This window comes from Centropristis striata, chromosome 2, assembly GCF_030273125.1.
Source record: "Centropristis striata isolate RG_2023a ecotype Rhode Island chromosome 2, C.striata_1.0, whole genome shotgun sequence".
Taxonomy (NCBI): domain Eukaryota; kingdom Metazoa; phylum Chordata; class Actinopteri; order Perciformes; family Serranidae; genus Centropristis; species Centropristis striata.
The window spans coordinates 17,979,876-18,000,135 of NC_081518.1; the positions used below are offsets into that span (position 1 = coordinate 17,979,876).

The 20,260-nt window shown below is 43.9% G+C and overlaps 1 protein-coding gene and 1 non-coding gene across 2 annotated transcripts in view; both read right to left on the reverse strand.

The window, feature by feature from the left end:
• LOC131992957 (transmembrane channel-like protein 3) overlaps positions 1-20,260 on the reverse strand; it is a 72,806-nt gene that overhangs the window by 20,736 nt on the left and 31,810 nt on the right. The window lies entirely within an intron of this gene.
• LOC131961061 (U2 spliceosomal RNA) lies at positions 1,701-1,885 on the reverse strand. Its single transcript, XR_009389826.1, has one exon. It is a non-coding gene; the product is annotated as a U2 spliceosomal RNA (small nuclear RNA).

A 20,260-nucleotide genomic window follows, 5' to 3' on the forward strand; every position in this document is an offset into this window, starting at 1 on the left:
GTATTTTTCTCTCAAGGATAACAATGTGTTTAGTGAGTAACACTGGAGTGCTTACAAGAAAAGTCCACAAGGTACCTATAAAGGACTTAGTTTGATATTTTGGGGAAATATGCTTGTTCATTTCCAGATGTAGAGGGTGAGAAGATCACCTCCCTTTTATCTGATTATTTTAACATAAGGCTGCATTTCAAATAGCAATTAGCTAACTCGGTCCACCTATTTAAGAAAGTTTACGGTGTATAAGGGCTTAAAACATTATGATATGAGTATATGGAGGCTACATGTCTCATCCATTCTTACACCAATTTTTGGGTTGATACCATTTGTTACACTATTTTGTGCTTACTTTTTTAAATTTATTTTTCTTTTTTTTACCATTTTTGACCACTAAAGAAGATAAAAATGGTCAAAACCCTTCAAAGTAAAGCCCAAGGCTAAAGACCTTTAGGAACACAGTAGAAAACCCATACTCCAATCATCCATCCATTTTCCTCCACTTACTCAGGGCCAGGTCACAGAACCCATACTATGATTTTTAAATAAAAACTGTGGACATTAACAGAACTTTTAAGAGAACTATAATTTTTTTCACCAACCTTCAGTTGCACACCAGTTCGCCTCCAGAGAATGTTCCCTAATAACATCTCCAACCTTTGTTATGAATGTTATATACACAAAGGTATATTTATCCACTTGTTTTGGTCATGTGACTGTATCCAGACTTTGTGGAAGGGGGTCACTCTGTAATCCAGGAGGTCACTAGTAAACAGTTTTTGTTGACTCCTTCTGTCTATCTACTTAATCATGCTTCAGACAATTTCTCGGGCTCGGACACCATCTCAATCTCTGTTGATAAATCTTTTGTTTTTGGCTAGAAAATGTATGTTGCTGTGGTGGTCAACTCCCCAGATCCCTCCAGTCGACATGTGGATATGACAGATTTCCGCACTGTGTCATAGGCTGTGTCCCAATGTCAAGGAAGGATGCTCAAACGGCTGGATTTGAAGGATGCCACATCATCGACATCCGCCGAAGGACTGTCCCAATGTCGAGGATGCTCCGGAGGACAGAGTCCTTCTTCTGCCCAAATTCCAAGGGTGCATGTGTGTATCCTCCGTGCGCTCCCATTACCCATAAAGCATTGCGCACACCGGTCTACCGGGAGATTTAAAAATGGCGAGCGTAGAAACAGCGACGCTAGCGGCGCAGTATGCATTTAAATAAGTAGGCTATTTACAGTTTACACTGAATGTTGTCACATAACTTACAAAACGTGTGTTCAAAGTCAAGCAAAAACATAAACATAAACAAATGCCAGAATATTTGTCTTAAGATAATAAACGTCATCTTGATACATTGCCGGTTAAGTTAATTAATGCCGTCTCAGTCGCTAAAGTTATTGTTAATTAATTTATATGCGTCCGATGATGATGTACTATGTGCAACTATGCCATTCAGAAAGTTATACATCTCTTTATTGTGTTTACAGGGACCGAAAGTCCGCTATTATCCGTTATTGTTATTTATAAATAACTGTTATTGTACTGTACTGTAAAATAAAAAATAAAAAATCACAGAAAATATTTCCATGATGAATTATGCGCCGCTGCATTCATGACACTAAGTAGCGGCCGAATTCAGCCAGGATCAGTTAAATATTCAGGTTTAATCCACTTTATGGTTTTTACTTGATAAATCGTGGAGATTCAACCTTAAAGCATCTTCTTCCATTTTCACAAATATGTGTCAGAGTGCTGATGCCAGAGACACATTCATGTCGTGAACTGATTTTGAAATTGCGGCGCTGAATTTATTTATTTATTTTTTATTAAACTGATAAGAACAGATACTACACTTGATCTTAGCCAAAGGTCGCGAGAGCGGCGCTGAAGTTAAGCAGGACGTCCAATTACGCAATGACGCACAGCTGCACACTCCGAAGGCTGTCCCATTTGTGCATTACACCAGTCAAAGGAAGGACTCTTGCCTTGCCTTCGGAGGACCCGACTCTGAAGGAAGGATCCTACCAAGGAAGGATCCTTGACATTGGGACACAGCTATAGTCTGCTCCAGCCTTTCCCCATGGACTCAGTAATTTTCCACTGCTCTACTCTCACCACACCCATTGACTGATCACACACCTGCTCACACTCACTAATCACACACCTGCCCTCACTCACCAATCAGCCCCTCCTGCCTGCTCAGTATATATTCTCCAGCCTCACACTCACTCATTGCCAGATTGTTCTTTGCCATGCGAGACTTTCCAGCGTTCATCTGCCTGTCTTCCCGGTTCCGACCCTGCCTGACTTCGACCTGCCTGTTCTGCCTGCCGCCTGGTAAATTACCTCTACCCTTTGTTCCTGACTACGAGCTCTGCCTGCCCCCCTTCGGATTGTTCGCCTGGACTGCCTGCCTTCTGGTTTACGAACTTTTGCCTGTCCTGACCAAGCCACCTGCCAAGCCATTGAACTGTGTTTGCCAGATTACAGTTAATAAAACCATTAACTGACCTTCATTTCTGGGCCTTGTTTGTACTGCGTTTGGGTTCGCACAATACCCATTACACACTGATTCCTCTGGAGAAGTTGACTCATGACCTTAATCACAAATCGGACAAGTTCTGGAGGATCTGGGAACCATTGCAGTCCTTTTTGCAGAAGCTAGAACTCTTCATATCTTATGCATGTCTCCTGTCGTCTTTTTATTTACTTATTTATTTTATGTATAAACAGAAATATATAGCGAATCGCTCACTGTTACTTTGCGGGATGGGACTTGTTTTGTTTTGTGCCTTGTCTGAATTGTTTTTGGTTTTTCTAAAGTTTGTGCTTATAAAAATGAAAAACCAATGAAAAGAGTATTTTTTTTTTTTAAACTGTGGACATTTTGGAGAGCTCTACAAGAAATGCCTTTGGCAATTGGATTGAGCACTAGTTGAGAAACTGCAGAGAAAGCCCCTTTGTCTATATACCTAGAAAAGCTCTACATGAATGGTCACAAAAGTTAATTTTATAGTGAGGTCAAGTTTAAAAAAAAAAAAAAAAAAAAAAAAAAGCTCTCACTGCAGTGAAAGGGTTATTATGGGGACTAACATCATCACACAATAAAGTTGGGCTAATTTAATTCACCAGTTATACCAATTTATGCAATTCCAAGACTGTTTAGGGACCCCAGTTTGCAAATGTAATACTCTGATAAATATTTCATTATTTTTTTGGTGAAGTTTAAAATTTCCATAAATAACTGTTTCATATAAATAAGGTATTAAAATGTATAAATACTGTTTGTTTAAAATTAATAACTTTAAAAATATCATCTAATGGGGTGTGAATGTTTAAAAAGAAGTTAAAAGTAATTCTTAAGGTTACATTATGTACGTGAGTTCATGCGTAAGTTCATGACCTGAATGTTTAGACTTCCGGGGGAGGATCCGAGGGAAAAAGAGAAGAAGGAGCAACGTGTTAATGCCGAACCGCAGATACTCAGGGACTGTGTGCGGTGTCAATGTGAATTTTATCCGTGAGTGACAGAGACTTTGAACTGTAGTTGAGCGACGTGCTCAGAGTTTGTGAGTCGGACTCTCCATCGCCGCTTGTGTGTTGGTGAACGAGTCCAGGTGGTTAGCTAGCAGGAGCTAGGCTAACACCACCGTCCTCGCTGAGGGGAACCGCCGCCTGCACGGACGGTGCGGAGCGTTGTTGAGTCGTCTCGGGAGAGAGTCGCCGACGGAGGTCGCTTCGCCGTTGCTGAGGGGGACGGAGGTCGCTTCGCCGTTGCTGAGGGGGACGGAGGTCGCTTCGCCGTTGCTGAGGGGGACGGAGGTCGCTTCGCCGTTGCCGAGGGAAAACGGAGGGCTGCCGCTGCGAGCTGCTGCGGGCGGAGACGGTCGTTACCGCAACGAGCGAGTGATTCATCAGCTACGGCTACAGTTACACTAACACACGGGAGTACAGGTATCAAAGGTTTCCTTCATGAGCTCCAACAAAGCGCGCCAACGAAAGTAGAAAAAGAGTGCACTCAAAATAAAATAAGACAGTTTAACATAAGGCAAACACTTTATACCCCGGGGTTCTATTTTCTTATTTTCTATATCTCTCTTTCAATGCAAAATGTTTGGATGTGTGTTCTCCTAAACTTTAATACATTTCCTGAAACTGCGATCATTGTGTGGGTTTATTGATTTGTGTTTATTATTTAAGTATTAAGGTATATACAAGTAAGCATTCCCTACAGTCTCCATCATTTACAAGTGAGAATTATACAGGACCCTAGACTGAAATGTATTATTCGAGATGTGCCTTTTGCCATAAATCATTTGCATAAGAGTTAAAGCTTCATCTTTATAATATAAAGTGGGTTTTACTACACGAGCCGGTGGTAAAAGGGGTTACATTTTTGGGGGCTCGTCCGGGATGTATTTTTGTCAAAACTGACCTGTTTTTCTTTATTCAAAAAAAAAAAAAAAAGAGAGAAATTTTTTTTTCTGAGACTGCTCAATGTAATTATCTTCATTGCTTATAACGGGGAATTATCAAGTGTGTTTACATTTGTTGTAAAGTGTTTTGCTGTCTTGAGAAAAAAATGGAAGCAATTGAAATTGAAGCTTGGTGCAAAAGGCAGCAGTTAGCTTATGAAAATGCAGTTGTTTTGAGTGATGTTGACCCAGATGTCACAGATGAAGTTCTGCTAACAGCTTTAAGTCAAGTTAAAGTGTTTGGGAAGTCTGAGATAGCTGATCGTTGTTTTGATGTAGCTTCTAAAACACATCTTGTACTGATTAAGACTTCCACTGACTTGATTAATGGAACCCTACCTGACGTTGTTGGAATTCCTGGTGAGGCTGGTCCATGGCCTACTCATGTGCTCACTGCTCCTGCAGAAAATGAAGAGTTTCAAGCTAAACTAATGTCGTTTCTGAAGACTGAAGGTAAAACTCTCACTGATGTTAGTGGCTTACTCCAACCTTCATCCCTTGACATGAACACTGCCCTGATACACGCCATCAGCTCCCTAGTGGATAAATGTAACACCACATCTGCTGATTCTCAGAGTTATCGCAAGCTGCGCATGTTCTCTGGTGTGAACCCTACACCCAGTGGGGAGGAAGAGTATGATGCCTGGGCAGAGCAGACAACACATTTGCTAGAAGAGTGGCAGTGCAGTGACAATACAAAGAAGCAGAGGATAGTGGAAAGCTTGAATGGTCCAGCTGCTGACATCGTGAGGTTCCTGAGAGTGCAGAAGCCCACTGCAACTTCATATGACTACATGCAAGCTTTGGAGACAGCTTTTGGAACAACTGAGAGTACATCTGATCTCCTGGTGAAATTCAGACACACATACCAAAATGTTGGTGAAAAACTGTCCACTTACCTGTTGAGGCTGGATAAACTGCTGCACTGTATTTACAGGAAAGGAGGTGTGATGCTGTCTGACATGAATCTATTACGGATGGAGCAGGTTGTGAGAGGAGCACTGCAACAAGACATGATTGCTCTTCGTCTCCGCATGACCCACAAGCTGCGAGAACCTCCTTCTTTCAGTGAGTTGCTAAAAGAGGTAAGGGAGGAAGAGGATATGCTCCAAAGCAGAAACAATGTCGAGAATCCAGTAATGTCACAGTCTGTGACTCCTGTTTCCAAGCCTGCACCTGAGCCGGAAGCTGATCCTGAAGTTGTAAAGCTGAAAAAAGAGATCAGTGTCATGAAAGCTGAAATGATTAGTCTTAAAGCTGCTACAGTTTCATCACATCCAGACACACAGAGTCCACAACGTGAAATCCCTGCCAAGACAACATACAAAAAAAATGCTACCCCACAAAGGTCTGGCTATCAAGAGGATAAACCTGGGATATTTTGCTATAGATGTGGGGAGGATGGACATTTCATGAGAGAATGTGAAGGTGAAGAAAACCTACTCAAAGTCAACAAGCGCCTCATTAAACTGACAAAGAAATCGGGAAACTACCGCGGGGTCCAGTAAAGGAACGGCCTGGCATCCCGGTGGTTGCAACACGTTCCACAAAGTGTAAAAACTCAGAGAGAAAAGTGAATGACACTGTACCTGAAGGCTTAGTGGGCCCTAGCTCTGTTGTGACAGTACAGATTGAAGGCATCTACTCTAAAGCCATACTCGATTCTGGTTCTCAAGTAACTCTGTTGTACAGATCCTTCTACGACAGATATCTGACACACCTGCCATTGACGTCTATCAGCACTTTGCAGATATGGGGTCTTAGTTCTGCTGAGTACCCTTATGATGGCTATTTGTCACTTAGGCTGGAGTTTTTGGAAGCGGACGTCGGAGTGAGTGAAACCATTGATGCACTTGTGTTGGTATGTCCCGACCCAGTTGTGAGAGGTGAAGCTTCCATGCTTGTAGGCACCAACACACCCACTGTGAGACGACTGTTTAGCCACTGTAAAGAAAAGGGAGGAGAAAACTTTGTGAGAACCATGCACATTCACCCAAGTTTCAGAAAAGTTTTCAATGAGATTTCACTTCTGCCACCTGACACTGACAACAACAAAAGAGGAACTGTGTGGTTCACTCAAACCAACCCTGTCACCTTAGGGCCTGGGGGAGTCGCCAGACTGACTGGTGCAGCAAAGTTTCAGGGAGCGCCAAGCACTCAGACCATCCTCGTGGACTCACCTGATGACCCTGCGAATGAGTCACGGTTTCCAGATCAACTCCTGGTGAGACCAGAGTTACAGACATCCACTGGTGTGATGGCTAAGAAAATCACTGTTCTAGTCAGAAACATGTCAGCACGAGAAATTACCTTGACCAGAGGAATGCCGATAGCTCATCTGTTTCCAGTCGACGTCATGTCATCTCCACCTGAAAAGAGAGAGTCTAATGTTGAGTCACCTGGAAAGTTGACGCCCTCTTCTTTCAACTTTGGAGACTCACCAGTTCCTAAGGAGTGGAAAGAAAGATTGGTGACAAAAATGATGGAACGGAGCGAGGCTTTCTCTCTGCACGAGTTTGATGTAGGATGCAGTAAAAGCACTCAGCACATTATCAAAACCACAGACGACAAACCATTTCGTGAGAGGTCTCGTCGGCTGCCGCCTGCAGAAGTGGAGGCATTGAGGGAGCATCTGTCGCAGCTAAAAAACGCTGGTGTTATTACAGAGTCACGTAGTCCTTATGCCTCGCCCATTGTGGTCGTGAGGAAGAAGAACGGGAAAATAAGGATGTGTGTGGATTTCAGGACTCTAAACCGTCGCACTGTCCCAGACCAATACACAGTGCCAAGAATTGAAGATGCTTTGGCCTGTCTCAGTGGAAGTAAGTGGTTTAGTGTGCTCGACCTTCGGAGTGGATACTATCAAGTACCTATGGCAGACTCTGACAAAGACAAGACAGCTTTCATCTGCCCGGCTGGATTCTTCCAATTTGAAAGAATGCCACAGGGAGTGACAGGGGCTCCCGCTACGTTTCAGCGGATAATGGAACAGACTGTCGGGGACATGAATCTGCTTGAGGTATTGGTTTATCTCGATGATCTCATTGTGTTTGGAGCAACGCTCGAGGAGCATGAGACCAGATTACTGAAGGTGCTTGACCGTTTGAGAGATGAGGGACTGAAGTTGTCACTGGATAAATGCCAATTCTGTCAACCATCGGTAACCTACGTTGGACACATTATATCTCAAGATGGGGTCTCTACTGATCCAAAGAAGACCGAAGCTGTAACCACATGGCCGAGACCCAACACTGTGACTGCTTTACGGTCGTTTCTTGGATTCTGTGGGTACTACAGGCGCTTCGTGAAGGATTATTCCAAAGTAGCTCACCCGTTGAACCAACTGTTGTCCGGTTACCCACCAGCTGCAAAGAAATTCAAAGGTAAACAGGACAGTACATACCTTAACCCCTTGGAGCCTTTTGATCATCGGTGGGATGGAAAATGTGAAGCAGCCTTCGAGGAGTTGAAGCGACGGCTCACTCAAGCTCCTGTGTTAGCCTTTGCAAATTCTCAGCTACCTTATGTGCTGCATGTCGACGCTAGCCGAGAAGGGCTAGGAGGAGTGTTGTACCAGGATCAGGGTGAAGGATTGAGACCCGTGGCTTTCGTCAGTCGAAGCTTGACTCCTTCAGAAAAGAATTACCCAGCCCATAAATTGGAATTTTTGGCGCTGAAGTGGGCGGTAGTGGACAAGCTGCATGACTATCTGTACGGGACTAAGTTTGAGGTGAGGACAGACAACAACCCTCTGACATACGTGTTAACGTCTGCCAAGCTGGACGCGACAGGTCACCGTTGGCTTGCTGCCCTATCTACGTATGACTTCAGTCTCAAGTACAGATCTGGTGTCCAAAACATTGATGCCGACGCTCTCTCTCGTCGCCCACATCCCAGTTCAATACAAAAAACAGAGTGGGAAAACATTCCTGCAGCAGGTGTGAGAGCCATGTGCCAGATGTCTGCGGTGACAGCACACAGAAACACACAGTCTGAAAGAGCCATTGACCTTTTGGGGATTTCTCCACAAGCTATCCCACACGTTTATTGTAATGTGGCTTCTTTGAGTGTCAAAAATATGCCTGTCGTGAGTCTCACCGAGTTGTCAACAGCTCAGCAGGAAGATCCTGGCATAGGACAAGTGTGGTCGGCTCTGAATAATGGCAATATCAACCAAGTTGACAAGACAAAACATCGAGCTTGCTCTTTGCTGTTGAGAGAGTGGGACAGGTTAAAGATGAAGAAAGGAGCAATGTATCGCATTGTAACTCCACCAGGAAAACCACGCTGTTCTCAGTTGGTGCTACCAGAAAAGTACAGAAACACAGTAATGAAATCACTGCATGATGACTCAGGTCATTTGGGCCTCGACAAGACCTATGGCCTGATTAAAGATCGGTTCTACTGGCCTCGGATGAAGTCAGAGATCGAAGAGTATTGCAAGTCTTGTGTGAGGTGCATAAAAAGAAAGACTTTACCCAAGAGAGTTGCACCTTTGTCTCATCTGCAAAGTGATGGACCATTTGACCTCGTTTGTATGGACTTTCTGTCCATTGAGCCCGATTCGAGCAACACAGAAAACGTCTTAGTCATTACTGATCACTACACTCGCTACGCCCAAGCCTTTCCGACAAAGGACCAAAAGGCCTCCACAGTGGCAAAAGTGTTACTGGAGAAATATTTTGTCCATTACGGATTGCCCAAAAGGGTGCACAGTGATCAGGGTAGAGATTTCGAAAGTCGCCTTGTCCACGAAGTGTTGAGTTCACTCGGAGTTGAAAAATCAAGAACAACGCCCTATCATCCTCAAGGAGACCCCCAACCCGAGAGGTTTAATAGGACATTGTTGGACATGTTAGGGACTCTGGAACCAAACATGAAGAGAAAATGGAGTCAGCACGTTGTACATTTGGTTCATGCTTATAATTGTACTCCGAATGAAGCCACAGGGTTTTCTCCCTATTTTCTTATGTTTGGGCGGGAAGCCAGATTACCTGTGGATCTATGTTTTGAGACCTCCAGTGACGGCACCAAACAGAAAACTTACCTCAAGTACGTCTCTGACATGAGGAAGGAGTTGAAGGCTGCTTATGAACTAGCAGAGTCCATCGCTGCCAAGCAGAATGATAACAATAAACAGAGGTATGACAAGAGAATCAGATTTTCACAGTTGTTACCTGGAGACAGAGTCTTGCTACGGAACCTTGGATTACAAGGGAAGCATAAACTGGCAGATCGCTGGGCATCAAAACCATATGTCGTGGAAAGCAAGATGCCGAACTTACCAGTGTTCCGGTTGAAACCTGAAGATGGTGATGGACCAATCAAAATCCTCCATCGAAATCACCTCCTGCCTCTCGGGAAGAGGATATGTCCAGATCCTGTATCTAATACAGATGTTACACCTACAAGGAGAGTTCTTCGACGGAGAAAACAGAAAGAACACATAGACAAGCCTGAAAAGGAAAAGACACAATCACAGAAAATGCTAGATAAAGACTCTGACAAAAGAGAGGACAGACCCAGTGATCCTGTTGGAAAAGAGTACACAGACTCAGAGGATGAGGACTATGGACTGTGGTATGATTCCACTATTGAACCTCTCATGAACAACATGGATGAGGATACTCTGGAACCATTCAGTCTGGATTCAGATATCTCCTTGAGTGACTTGCCTGGACAATCAAAAGCAGTTGAGCCAGCAGAAACACAGGAATGTGTGGAGGAAACTGGAATGGACAGTGGAAATGAACTCGAGTCAACTGAGACAACAGAACCTGAACTACAAGAAGAAGACATTGAACTTGACTCTGAGACTGATACTGACTTTGACATCAAGACCAGACCTCAGAGACTAAAGAGGGCTCCTTTAAGGTTAACTTATGACACCCCAGGTCATCCTAGTGTCATAGCAGCCCCTACAGTGAAGTTTGTTTCTTGTATTTACAAGTGGATAGGTACACCTATCATTGCTTAATTGTGTGTTCTACTCACCAGATGTGCCATGATTGTTTTATGTTCTCAAGGTACAAAGTCATGAGGGCATGCCTTTATTTTGGTGGGGGGAGAGTGTAATACTCTGATAAATATTTCATTATTTTTTTGGTGAAGTTTAAAATTTCCATAAATAACTGTTTCATATAAATAAGGTATTAAAATGTATAAATACTGTTTGTTTAAAATTAATAACTTTAAAAATATCATCTAATGGGGTGTGAATGTTTAAAAAGAAGTTAAAAGTAATTCTTAAGGTTACATTATGTACGTGAGTTCATGCGTAAGTTCATGACCTGAATGTTTAGACTTCCGGGGGAGGATCCGAGGGAAAAAGAGAAGAAGGAGCAACGTGTTAATGCCGAACCGCAGATACTCAGGGACTGTGTGCGGTGTCAATGTGAATTTTATCCGTGAGTGACAGAGACTTTGAACTGTAGTTGAGCGACGTGCTCAGAGTTTGTGAGTCGGACTCTCCATCGCCGCTTGTGTGTTGGTGAACGAGTCCAGGTGGTTAGCTAGCAGGAGCTAGGCTAACACCACCGTCCTCGCTGAGGGGAACCGCCGCCTGCACGGACGGTGCGGAGCGTTGTTGAGTCGTCTCGGGAGAGAGTCGCCGACGGAGGTCGCTTCGCCGTTGCTGAGGGGGACGGAGGTCGCTTCGCCGTTGCTGAGGGGGACGGAGGTCGCTTCGCCGTTGCTGAGGGGGACGGAGGTCGCTTCGCCGTTGCCGAGGGAAAACGGAGGGCTGCCGCTGCGAGCTGCTGCGGGCGGAGACGGTCGTTACCGCAACGAGCGAGTGATTCATCAGCTACGGCTACAGTTACACTAACACACGGGAGTACAGGTATCAAAGGTTTCCTTCATGAGCTCCAACAAAGCGCGCCAACGAAAGTAGAAAAAGAGTGCACTCAAAATAAAATAAGACAGTTTAACATAAGGCAAACACTTTATACCCCGGGGTTCTATTTTCTTATTTTCTATATCTCTCTTTCAATGCAAAATGTTTGGATGTGTGTTCTCCTAAACTTTAATACATTTCCTGAAACTGCGATCATTGTGTGGGTTTATTGATTTGTGTTTATTATTTAAGTATTAAGGTATATACAAGTAAGCATTCCCTACAGTCTCCATCATTTACAAGTGAGAATTATACAGGACCCTAGACTGAAATGTATTATTCGAGATGTGCCTTTTGCCATAAATCATTTGCATAAGAGTTAAAGCTTCATCTTTATAATATAAAGTGGGTTTTACTACACGAGCCGGTGGTAAAAGGGGTTACATTTTTGGGGGCTCGTCCGGGATGTATTTTTGTCAAAACTGACCTGTTTTTCTTTATTCAAAAAAAAAAAAAAAAGAGAGAAATTTTTTTTTCTGAGACTGCTCAATGTAATTATCTTCATTGCTTATAACGGGGAATTATCAAGTGTGTTTACATTTGTTGTAAAGTGTTTTGCTGTCTTGAGAAAAAAATGGAAGCAATTGAAATTGAAGCTTGGTGCAAAAGGCAGCAGTTAGCTTATGAAAATGCAGTTGTTTTGAGTGATGTTGACCCAGATGTCACAGATGAAGTTCTGCTAACAGCTTTAAGTCAAGTTAAAGTGTTTGGGAAGTCTGAGATAGCTGATCGTTGTTTTGATGTAGCTTCTAAAACACATCTTGTACTGATTAAGACTTCCACTGACTTGATTAATGGAACCCTACCTGACGTTGTTGGAATTCCTGGTGAGGCTGGTCCATGGCCTACTCATGTGCTCACTGCTCCTGCAGAAAATGAAGAGTTTCAAGCTAAACTAATGTCGTTTCTGAAGACTGAAGGTAAAACTCTCACTGATGTTAGTGGCTTACTCCAACCTTCATCCCTTGACATGAACACTGCCCTGATACACGCCATCAGCTCCCTAGTGGATAAATGTAACACCACATCTGCTGATTCTCAGAGTTATCGCAAGCTGCGCATGTTCTCTGGTGTGAACCCTACACCCAGTGGGGAGGAAGAGTATGATGCCTGGGCAGAGCAGACAACACATTTGCTAGAAGAGTGGCAGTGCAGTGACAATACAAAGAAGCAGAGGATAGTGGAAAGCTTGAATGGTCCAGCTGCTGACATCGTGAGGTTCCTGAGAGTGCAGAAGCCCACTGCAACTTCATATGACTACATGCAAGCTTTGGAGACAGCTTTTGGAACAACTGAGAGTACATCTGATCTCCTGGTGAAATTCAGACACACATACCAAAATGTTGGTGAAAAACTGTCCACTTACCTGTTGAGGCTGGATAAACTGCTGCACTGTATTTACAGGAAAGGAGGTGTGATGCTGTCTGACATGAATCTATTACGGATGGAGCAGGTTGTGAGAGGAGCACTGCAACAAGACATGATTGCTCTTCGTCTCCGCATGACCCACAAGCTGCGAGAACCTCCTTCTTTCAGTGAGTTGCTAAAAGAGGTAAGGGAGGAAGAGGATATGCTCCAAAGCAGAAACAATGTCGAGAATCCAGTAATGTCACAGTCTGTGACTCCTGTTTCCAAGCCTGCACCTGAGCCGGAAGCTGATCCTGAAGTTGTAAAGCTGAAAAAAGAGATCAGTGTCATGAAAGCTGAAATGATTAGTCTTAAAGCTGCTACAGTTTCATCACATCCAGACACACAGAGTCCACAACGTGAAATCCCTGCCAAGACAACATACAAAAAAAATGCTACCCCACAAAGGTCTGGCTATCAAGAGGATAAACCTGGGATATTTTGCTATAGATGTGGGGAGGATGGACATTTCATGAGAGAATGTGAAGGTGAAGAAAACCTACTCAAAGTCAACAAGCGCCTCATTAAACTGACAAAGAAATCGGGAAACTACCGCGGGGTCCAGTAAAGGAACGGCCTGGCATCCCGGTGGTTGCAACACGTTCCACAAAGTGTAAAAACTCAGAGAGAAAAGTGAATGACACTGTACCTGAAGGCTTAGTGGGCCCTAGCTCTGTTGTGACAGTACAGATTGAAGGCATCTACTCTAAAGCCATACTCGATTCTGGTTCTCAAGTAACTCTGTTGTACAGATCCTTCTACGACAGATATCTGACACACCTGCCATTGACGTCTATCAGCACTTTGCAGATATGGGGTCTTAGTTCTGCTGAGTACCCTTATGATGGCTATTTGTCACTTAGGCTGGAGTTTTTGGAAGCGGACGTCGGAGTGAGTGAAACCATTGATGCACTTGTGTTGGTATGTCCCGACCCAGTTGTGAGAGGTGAAGCTTCCATGCTTGTAGGCACCAACACACCCACTGTGAGACGACTGTTTAGCCACTGTAAAGAAAAGGGAGGAGAAAACTTTGTGAGAACCATGCACATTCACCCAAGTTTCAGAAAAGTTTTCAATGAGATTTCACTTCTGCCACCTGACACTGACAACAACAAAAGAGGAACTGTGTGGTTCACTCAAACCAACCCTGTCACCTTAGGGCCTGGGGGAGTCGCCAGACTGACTGGTGCAGCAAAGTTTCAGGGAGCGCCAAGCACTCAGACCATCCTCGTGGACTCACCTGATGACCCTGCGAATGAGTCACGGTTTCCAGATCAACTCCTGGTGAGACCAGAGTTACAGACATCCACTGGTGTGATGGCTAAGAAAATCACTGTTCTAGTCAGAAACATGTCAGCACGAGAAATTACCTTGACCAGAGGAATGCCGATAGCTCATCTGTTTCCAGTCGACGTCATGTCATCTCCACCTGAAAAGAGAGAGTCTAATGTTGAGTCACCTGGAAAGTTGACGCCCTCTTCTTTCAACTTTGGAGACTCACCAGTTCCTAAGGAGTGGAAAGAAAGATTGGTGACAAAAATGATGGAACGGAGCGAGGCTTTCTCTCTGCACGAGTTTGATGTAGGATGCAGTAAAAGCACTCAGCACATTATCAAAACCACAGACGACAAACCATTTCGTGAGAGGTCTCGTCGGCTGCCGCCTGCAGAAGTGGAGGCATTGAGGGAGCATCTGTCGCAGCTAAAAAACGCTGGTGTTATTACAGAGTCACGTAGTCCTTATGCCTCGCCCATTGTGGTCGTGAGGAAGAAGAACGGGAAAATAAGGATGTGTGTGGATTTCAGGACTCTAAACCGTCGCACTGTCCCAGACCAATACACAGTGCCAAGAATTGAAGATGCTTTGGCCTGTCTCAGTGGAAGTAAGTGGTTTAGTGTGCTCGACCTTCGGAGTGGATACTATCAAGTACCTATGGCAGACTCTGACAAAGACAAGACAGCTTTCATCTGCCCGGCTGGATTCTTCCAATTTGAAAGAATGCCACAGGGAGTGACAGGGGCTCCCGCTACGTTTCAGCGGATAATGGAACAGACTGTCGGGGACATGAATCTGCTTGAGGTATTGGTTTATCTCGATGATCTCATTGTGTTTGGAGCAACGCTCGAGGAGCATGAGACCAGATTACTGAAGGTGCTTGACCGTTTGAGAGATGAGGGACTGAAGTTGTCACTGGATAAATGCCAATTCTGTCAACCATCGGTAACCTACGTTGGACACATTATATCTCAAGATGGGGTCTCTACTGATCCAAAGAAGACCGAAGCTGTAACCACATGGCCGAGACCCAACACTGTGACTGCTTTACGGTCGTTTCTTGGATTCTGTGGGTACTACAGGCGCTTCGTGAAGGATTATTCCAAAGTAGCTCACCCGTTGAACCAACTGTTGTCCGGTTACCCACCAGCTGCAAAGAAATTCAAAGGTAAACAGGACAGTACATACCTTAACCCCTTGGAGCCTTTTGATCATCGGTGGGATGGAAAATGTGAAGCAGCCTTCGAGGAGTTGAAGCGACGGCTCACTCAAGCTCCTGTGTTAGCCTTTGCAAATTCTCAGCTACCTTATGTGCTGCATGTCGACGCTAGCCGAGAAGGGCTAGGAGGAGTGTTGTACCAGGATCAGGGTGAAGGATTGAGACCCGTGGCTTTCGTCAGTCGAAGCTTGACTCCTTCAGAAAAGAATTACCCAGCCCATAAATTGGAATTTTTGGCGCTGAAGTGGGCGGTAGTGGACAAGCTGCATGACTATCTGTACGGGACTAAGTTTGAGGTGAGGACAGACAACAACCCTCTGACATACGTGTTAACGTCTGCCAAGCTGGACGCGACAGGTCACCGTTGGCTTGCTGCCCTATCTACGTATGACTTCAGTCTCAAGTACAGATCTGGTGTCCAAAACATTGATGCCGACGCTCTCTCTCGTCGCCCACATCCCAGTTCAATACAAAAAACAGAGTGGGAAAACATTCCTGCAGCAGGTGTGAGAGCCATGTGCCAGATGTCTGCGGTGACAGCACACAGAAACACACAGTCTGAAAGAGCCATTGACCTTTTGGGGATTTCTCCACAAGCTATCCCACACGTTTATTGTAATGTGGCTTCTTTGAGTGTCAAAAATATGCCTGTCGTGAGTCTCACCGAGTTGTCAACAGCTCAGCAGGAAGATCCTGGCATAGGACAAGTGTGGTCGGCTCTGAATAATGGCAATATCAACCAAGTTGACAAGACAAAACATCGAGCTTGCTCTTTGCTGTTGAGAGAGTGGGACAGGTTAAAGATGAAGAAAGGAGCAATGTATCGCATTGTAACTCCACCAGGAAAACCACGCTGTTCTCAGTTGGTGCTACCAGAAAAGTACAGAAACACAGTAATGAAATCACTGCATGATGACTCAGGTCATTTGGGCCTCGACAAGACCTATGGCCTGATTAAAGATCGGTTCTACTGGCCTCGGATGAAGTCAGAGATCGAAGAGTATTGCAAGTCTTGTGTGAGGTGCATAAAAAGAAAGACTTTACCCAAGAGAGTTGCACCTTTGTCTCATCTGCAAAGTGATGGACCATTTGACCTCGTTTGTATGGACTTTCTGTCCATTGAGCCCGATTCGAGCAACACAGAAAACGTCTTAGTCATTACTGATCACTACACTCGCTACGCCCAAGCCTTTCCGACAAAGGACCAAAAGGCCTCCACAGTGGCAAAAGTGTTACTGGAGAAATATTTTGTCCATTACGGATTGCCCAAAAGGGTGCACAGTGATCAGGGTAGAGATTTCGAAAGTCGCCTTGTCCACGAAGTGTTGAGTTCACTCGGAGTTGAAAAATCAAGAACAACGCCCTATCATCCTCAAGGAGACCCCCAACCCGAGAGGTTTAATAGGACATTGTTGGACATGTTAGGGACTCTGGAACCAAACATGAAGAGAAAATGGAGTCAGCACGTTGTACATTTGGTTCATGCTTATAATTGTACTCCGAATGAAGCCACAGGGTTTTCTCCCTATTTTCTTATGTTTGGGCGGGAAGCCAGATTACCTGTGGATCTATGTTTTGAGACCTCCAGTGACGGCACCCAACAGAAAACTTACCTCAAGTACGTCTCTGACATGAGGAAGGAGTTGAAGGCTGCTTATGAACTAGCAGAGTCCATCGCTGCCAAGCAGAATGATAACAATAAACAGAGGTATGACAAGAGAATCAGATTTTCACAGTTGTTACCTGGAGACAGAGTCTTGCTACGGAACCTTGGATTACAAGGGAAGCATAAACTGGCAGATCGCTGGGCATCAAAACCATATGTCGTGGAAAGCAAGATGCCGAACTTACCAGTGTTCCGGTTGAAACCTGAAGATGGTGATGGACCAATCAAAATCCTCCATCGAAATCACCTCCTGCCTCTCGGGAAGAGGATATGTCCAGATCCTGTATCTAATACAGATGTTACACCTACAAGGAGAGTTCTTCGACGGAGAAAACAGAAAGAACACATAGACAAGCCTGAAAAGGAAAAGACACAATCACAGAAAATGCTAGATAAAGACTCTGACAAAAGAGAGGACAGACCCAGTGATCCTGTTGGAAAAGAGTACACAGACTCAGAGGATGAGGACTATGGACTGTGGTATGATTCCACTATTGAACCTCTCATGAACAACATGGATGAGGATACTCTGGAACCATTCAGTCTGGATTCAGATATCTCCTTGAGTGACTTGCCTGGACAATCAAAAGCAGTTGAGCCAGCAGAAACACAGGAATGTGTGGAGGAAACTGGAATGGACAGTGGAAATGAACTCGAGTCAACTGAGACAACAGAACCTGAACTACAAGAAGAAGACATTGAACTTGACTCTGAGACTGATACTGACTTTGACATCAAGACCAGACCTCAGAGACTAAAGAGGGCTCCTTTAAGGTTAACTTATGACACCCCAGGTCATCCTAGTGTCATAGCAGCCCCTACAGTGAAGTTTGTTTCTTGTATTTACAAGTGGATAGGTACACCTATCATTGCTTAATTGTGTGTTCTACTCACCAGATGTGCCATGATTGTTTTATGTTCTCAAGGTACAAAGTCATGAGGGCATGCCTTTATTTTGGTGGGGGGAGAGTGTAATACTCTGATAAATATTTCATTATTTTTTTGGTGAAGTTTAAAATTTCCATAAATAACTGTTTCATATAAATAAGGTATTAAAATGTATAAATACTGTTTGTTTAAAATTAATAACTTTAAAAATATCATCTAATGGGGTGTGAATGTTTAAAAAGAAGTTAAAAGTAATTCTTAAGGTTACATTATGTACGTGAGTTCATGCGTAAGTTCATGACCTGAATGTTTAGACTTCCGGGGGAGGATCCGAGGGAAAAAGAGAAGAAGGAGCAACGTGTTAATGCCGAACCGCAGATACTCAGGGACTGTGTGCGGTGTCAATGTGAATTTTATCCGTGAGTGACAGAGACTTTGAACTGTAGTTGAGCGACGTGCTCAGAGTTTGTGAGTCGGACTCTCCATCGCCGCTTGTGTGTTGGTGAACGAGTCCAGGTGGTTAGCTAGCAGGAGCTAGGCTAACACCACCGTCCTCGCTGAGGGGAACCGCCGCCTGCACGGACGGTGCGGAGCGTTGTTGAGTCGTCTCGGGAGAGAGTCGCCGACGGAGGTCGCTTCGCCGTTGCTGAGGGGGACGGAGGTCGCTTCGCCGTTGCTGAGGGGGACGGAGGTCGCTTCGCCGTTGCTGAGGGGGACGGAGGTCGCTTCGCCGTTGCCGAGGGAAAACGGAGGGCTGCCGCTGCGAGCTGCTGCGGGCGGAGACGGTCGTTACCGCAACGAGCGAGTGATTCATCAGCTACGGCTACAGTTACACTAACACACGGGAGTACAGGTATCAAAGGTTTCCTTCATGAGCTCCAACAAAGCGCGCCAACGAAAGTAGAAAAAGAGTGCACTCAAAATAAAATAAGACAGTTTAACATAAGGCAAACACTTTATACCCCGGGGTTCTATTTTCTTATTTTCTATATCTCTCTTTCAATGCAAAATGTTTGGATGTGTGTTCTCCTAAACTTTAATACATTTCCTGAAACTGCGATCATTGTGTGGGTTTATTGATTTGTGTTTATTATTTAAGTATTAAGGTATATACAAGTAAGCATTCCCTACAGTCTCCATCATTTACAAGTGAGAATTATACAGGACCCTAGACTGAAATGTATTATTCGAGATGTGCCTTTTGCCATAAATCATTTGCATAAGAGTTAAAGCTTCATCTTTATAATATAAAGTGGGTTTTACTACACGAGCCGGTGGTAAAAGGGGTTACACAAAAATATTGAAATACAGTAGGGAATAATTATACGTTTTATTTTGTATGAGAAAAACACATGGTATTTGCCCCAAGCTGGATGGGATTATCATAAGGTTGGTTTTTCTGTAAAGAGGATATATAGAAAAAATATTTATTTTATTTATATCTTGAAGTCAGAGCCCCTTTGAAAATGACCATGTCTATTTTTCCTTGCCATTATAGAACCTAAATTTGGAGCATCTTTAGCCTCTTTCCTGGCAAGATATCATGATGGTCTGTACCGATGATTCCTTAGGTCTTTTTAGTTTCATATAATATAGTATTTTCATAGTAACATAAAAAACACCTTTCAACAGGGGGCAAGAGCGAGCCTGTCCCTGTCTAAATTACCTGCCTATCTGCACCTCTAGAGCTCATCAATCATTATGTTGTACTGTCTTGTTTTCTTGATCAATACAATTTGCTGTTTGACAGGATGAATTGTGATGAGTTGGACTTTTTCTTGGCTGTGGACAGTAGCCTTCTTGAGTGTTTGCTGGATGCATGGCAAATAATACTCCTATTTATTATAAATCTGTCACACCGTGGTGAGGTGGAGTTTTATTTTGTGTTCTGGTCTTGTTATTTCCTGTTTTATTTTGAAATAGTAACTCTCCTCTCGTTTCAGGTCACTTGCCCTTCCCCGTGTGTCATCTGTCTGATTGTCTCCCCTAATTACTGATTGTGTTCACCTGGTGCTCCCTTCCCTCCATGTGCTCCAATAATCTGTGTTCACCTGGTTTTTCTTTGTAATTCATTAGTTAAGCGCAGTTCTTAGTTTCATAGAGTCAGCCGTTTTGTTTTTCCTCCTTTTGGAGTGATTTTGTGTTCTTTATTATTTTTCCCCCTTTTGTCCTGATCCAGTTTTTCATAGTATTTTTGTAGTATCTTTTATCAGGTTTTGTACCTCCCTTTTGGAGCGCTTTTAGTTTGTAGGACTTTTAATTTTATTGTTTTATGAGTTTTCCCATTATCTTAGATTCCAATATTTATTTAGTTATTTAGTGTATATAGCTTTCTGTGTTTTTCCTCCTTTGGAGCGACTTTTCTTTGTTAGATTTCTACTCAGAGTCAGGAGTTTCATGGCCCTTTTCTTTCACTCTGTGAGGACTTACCCT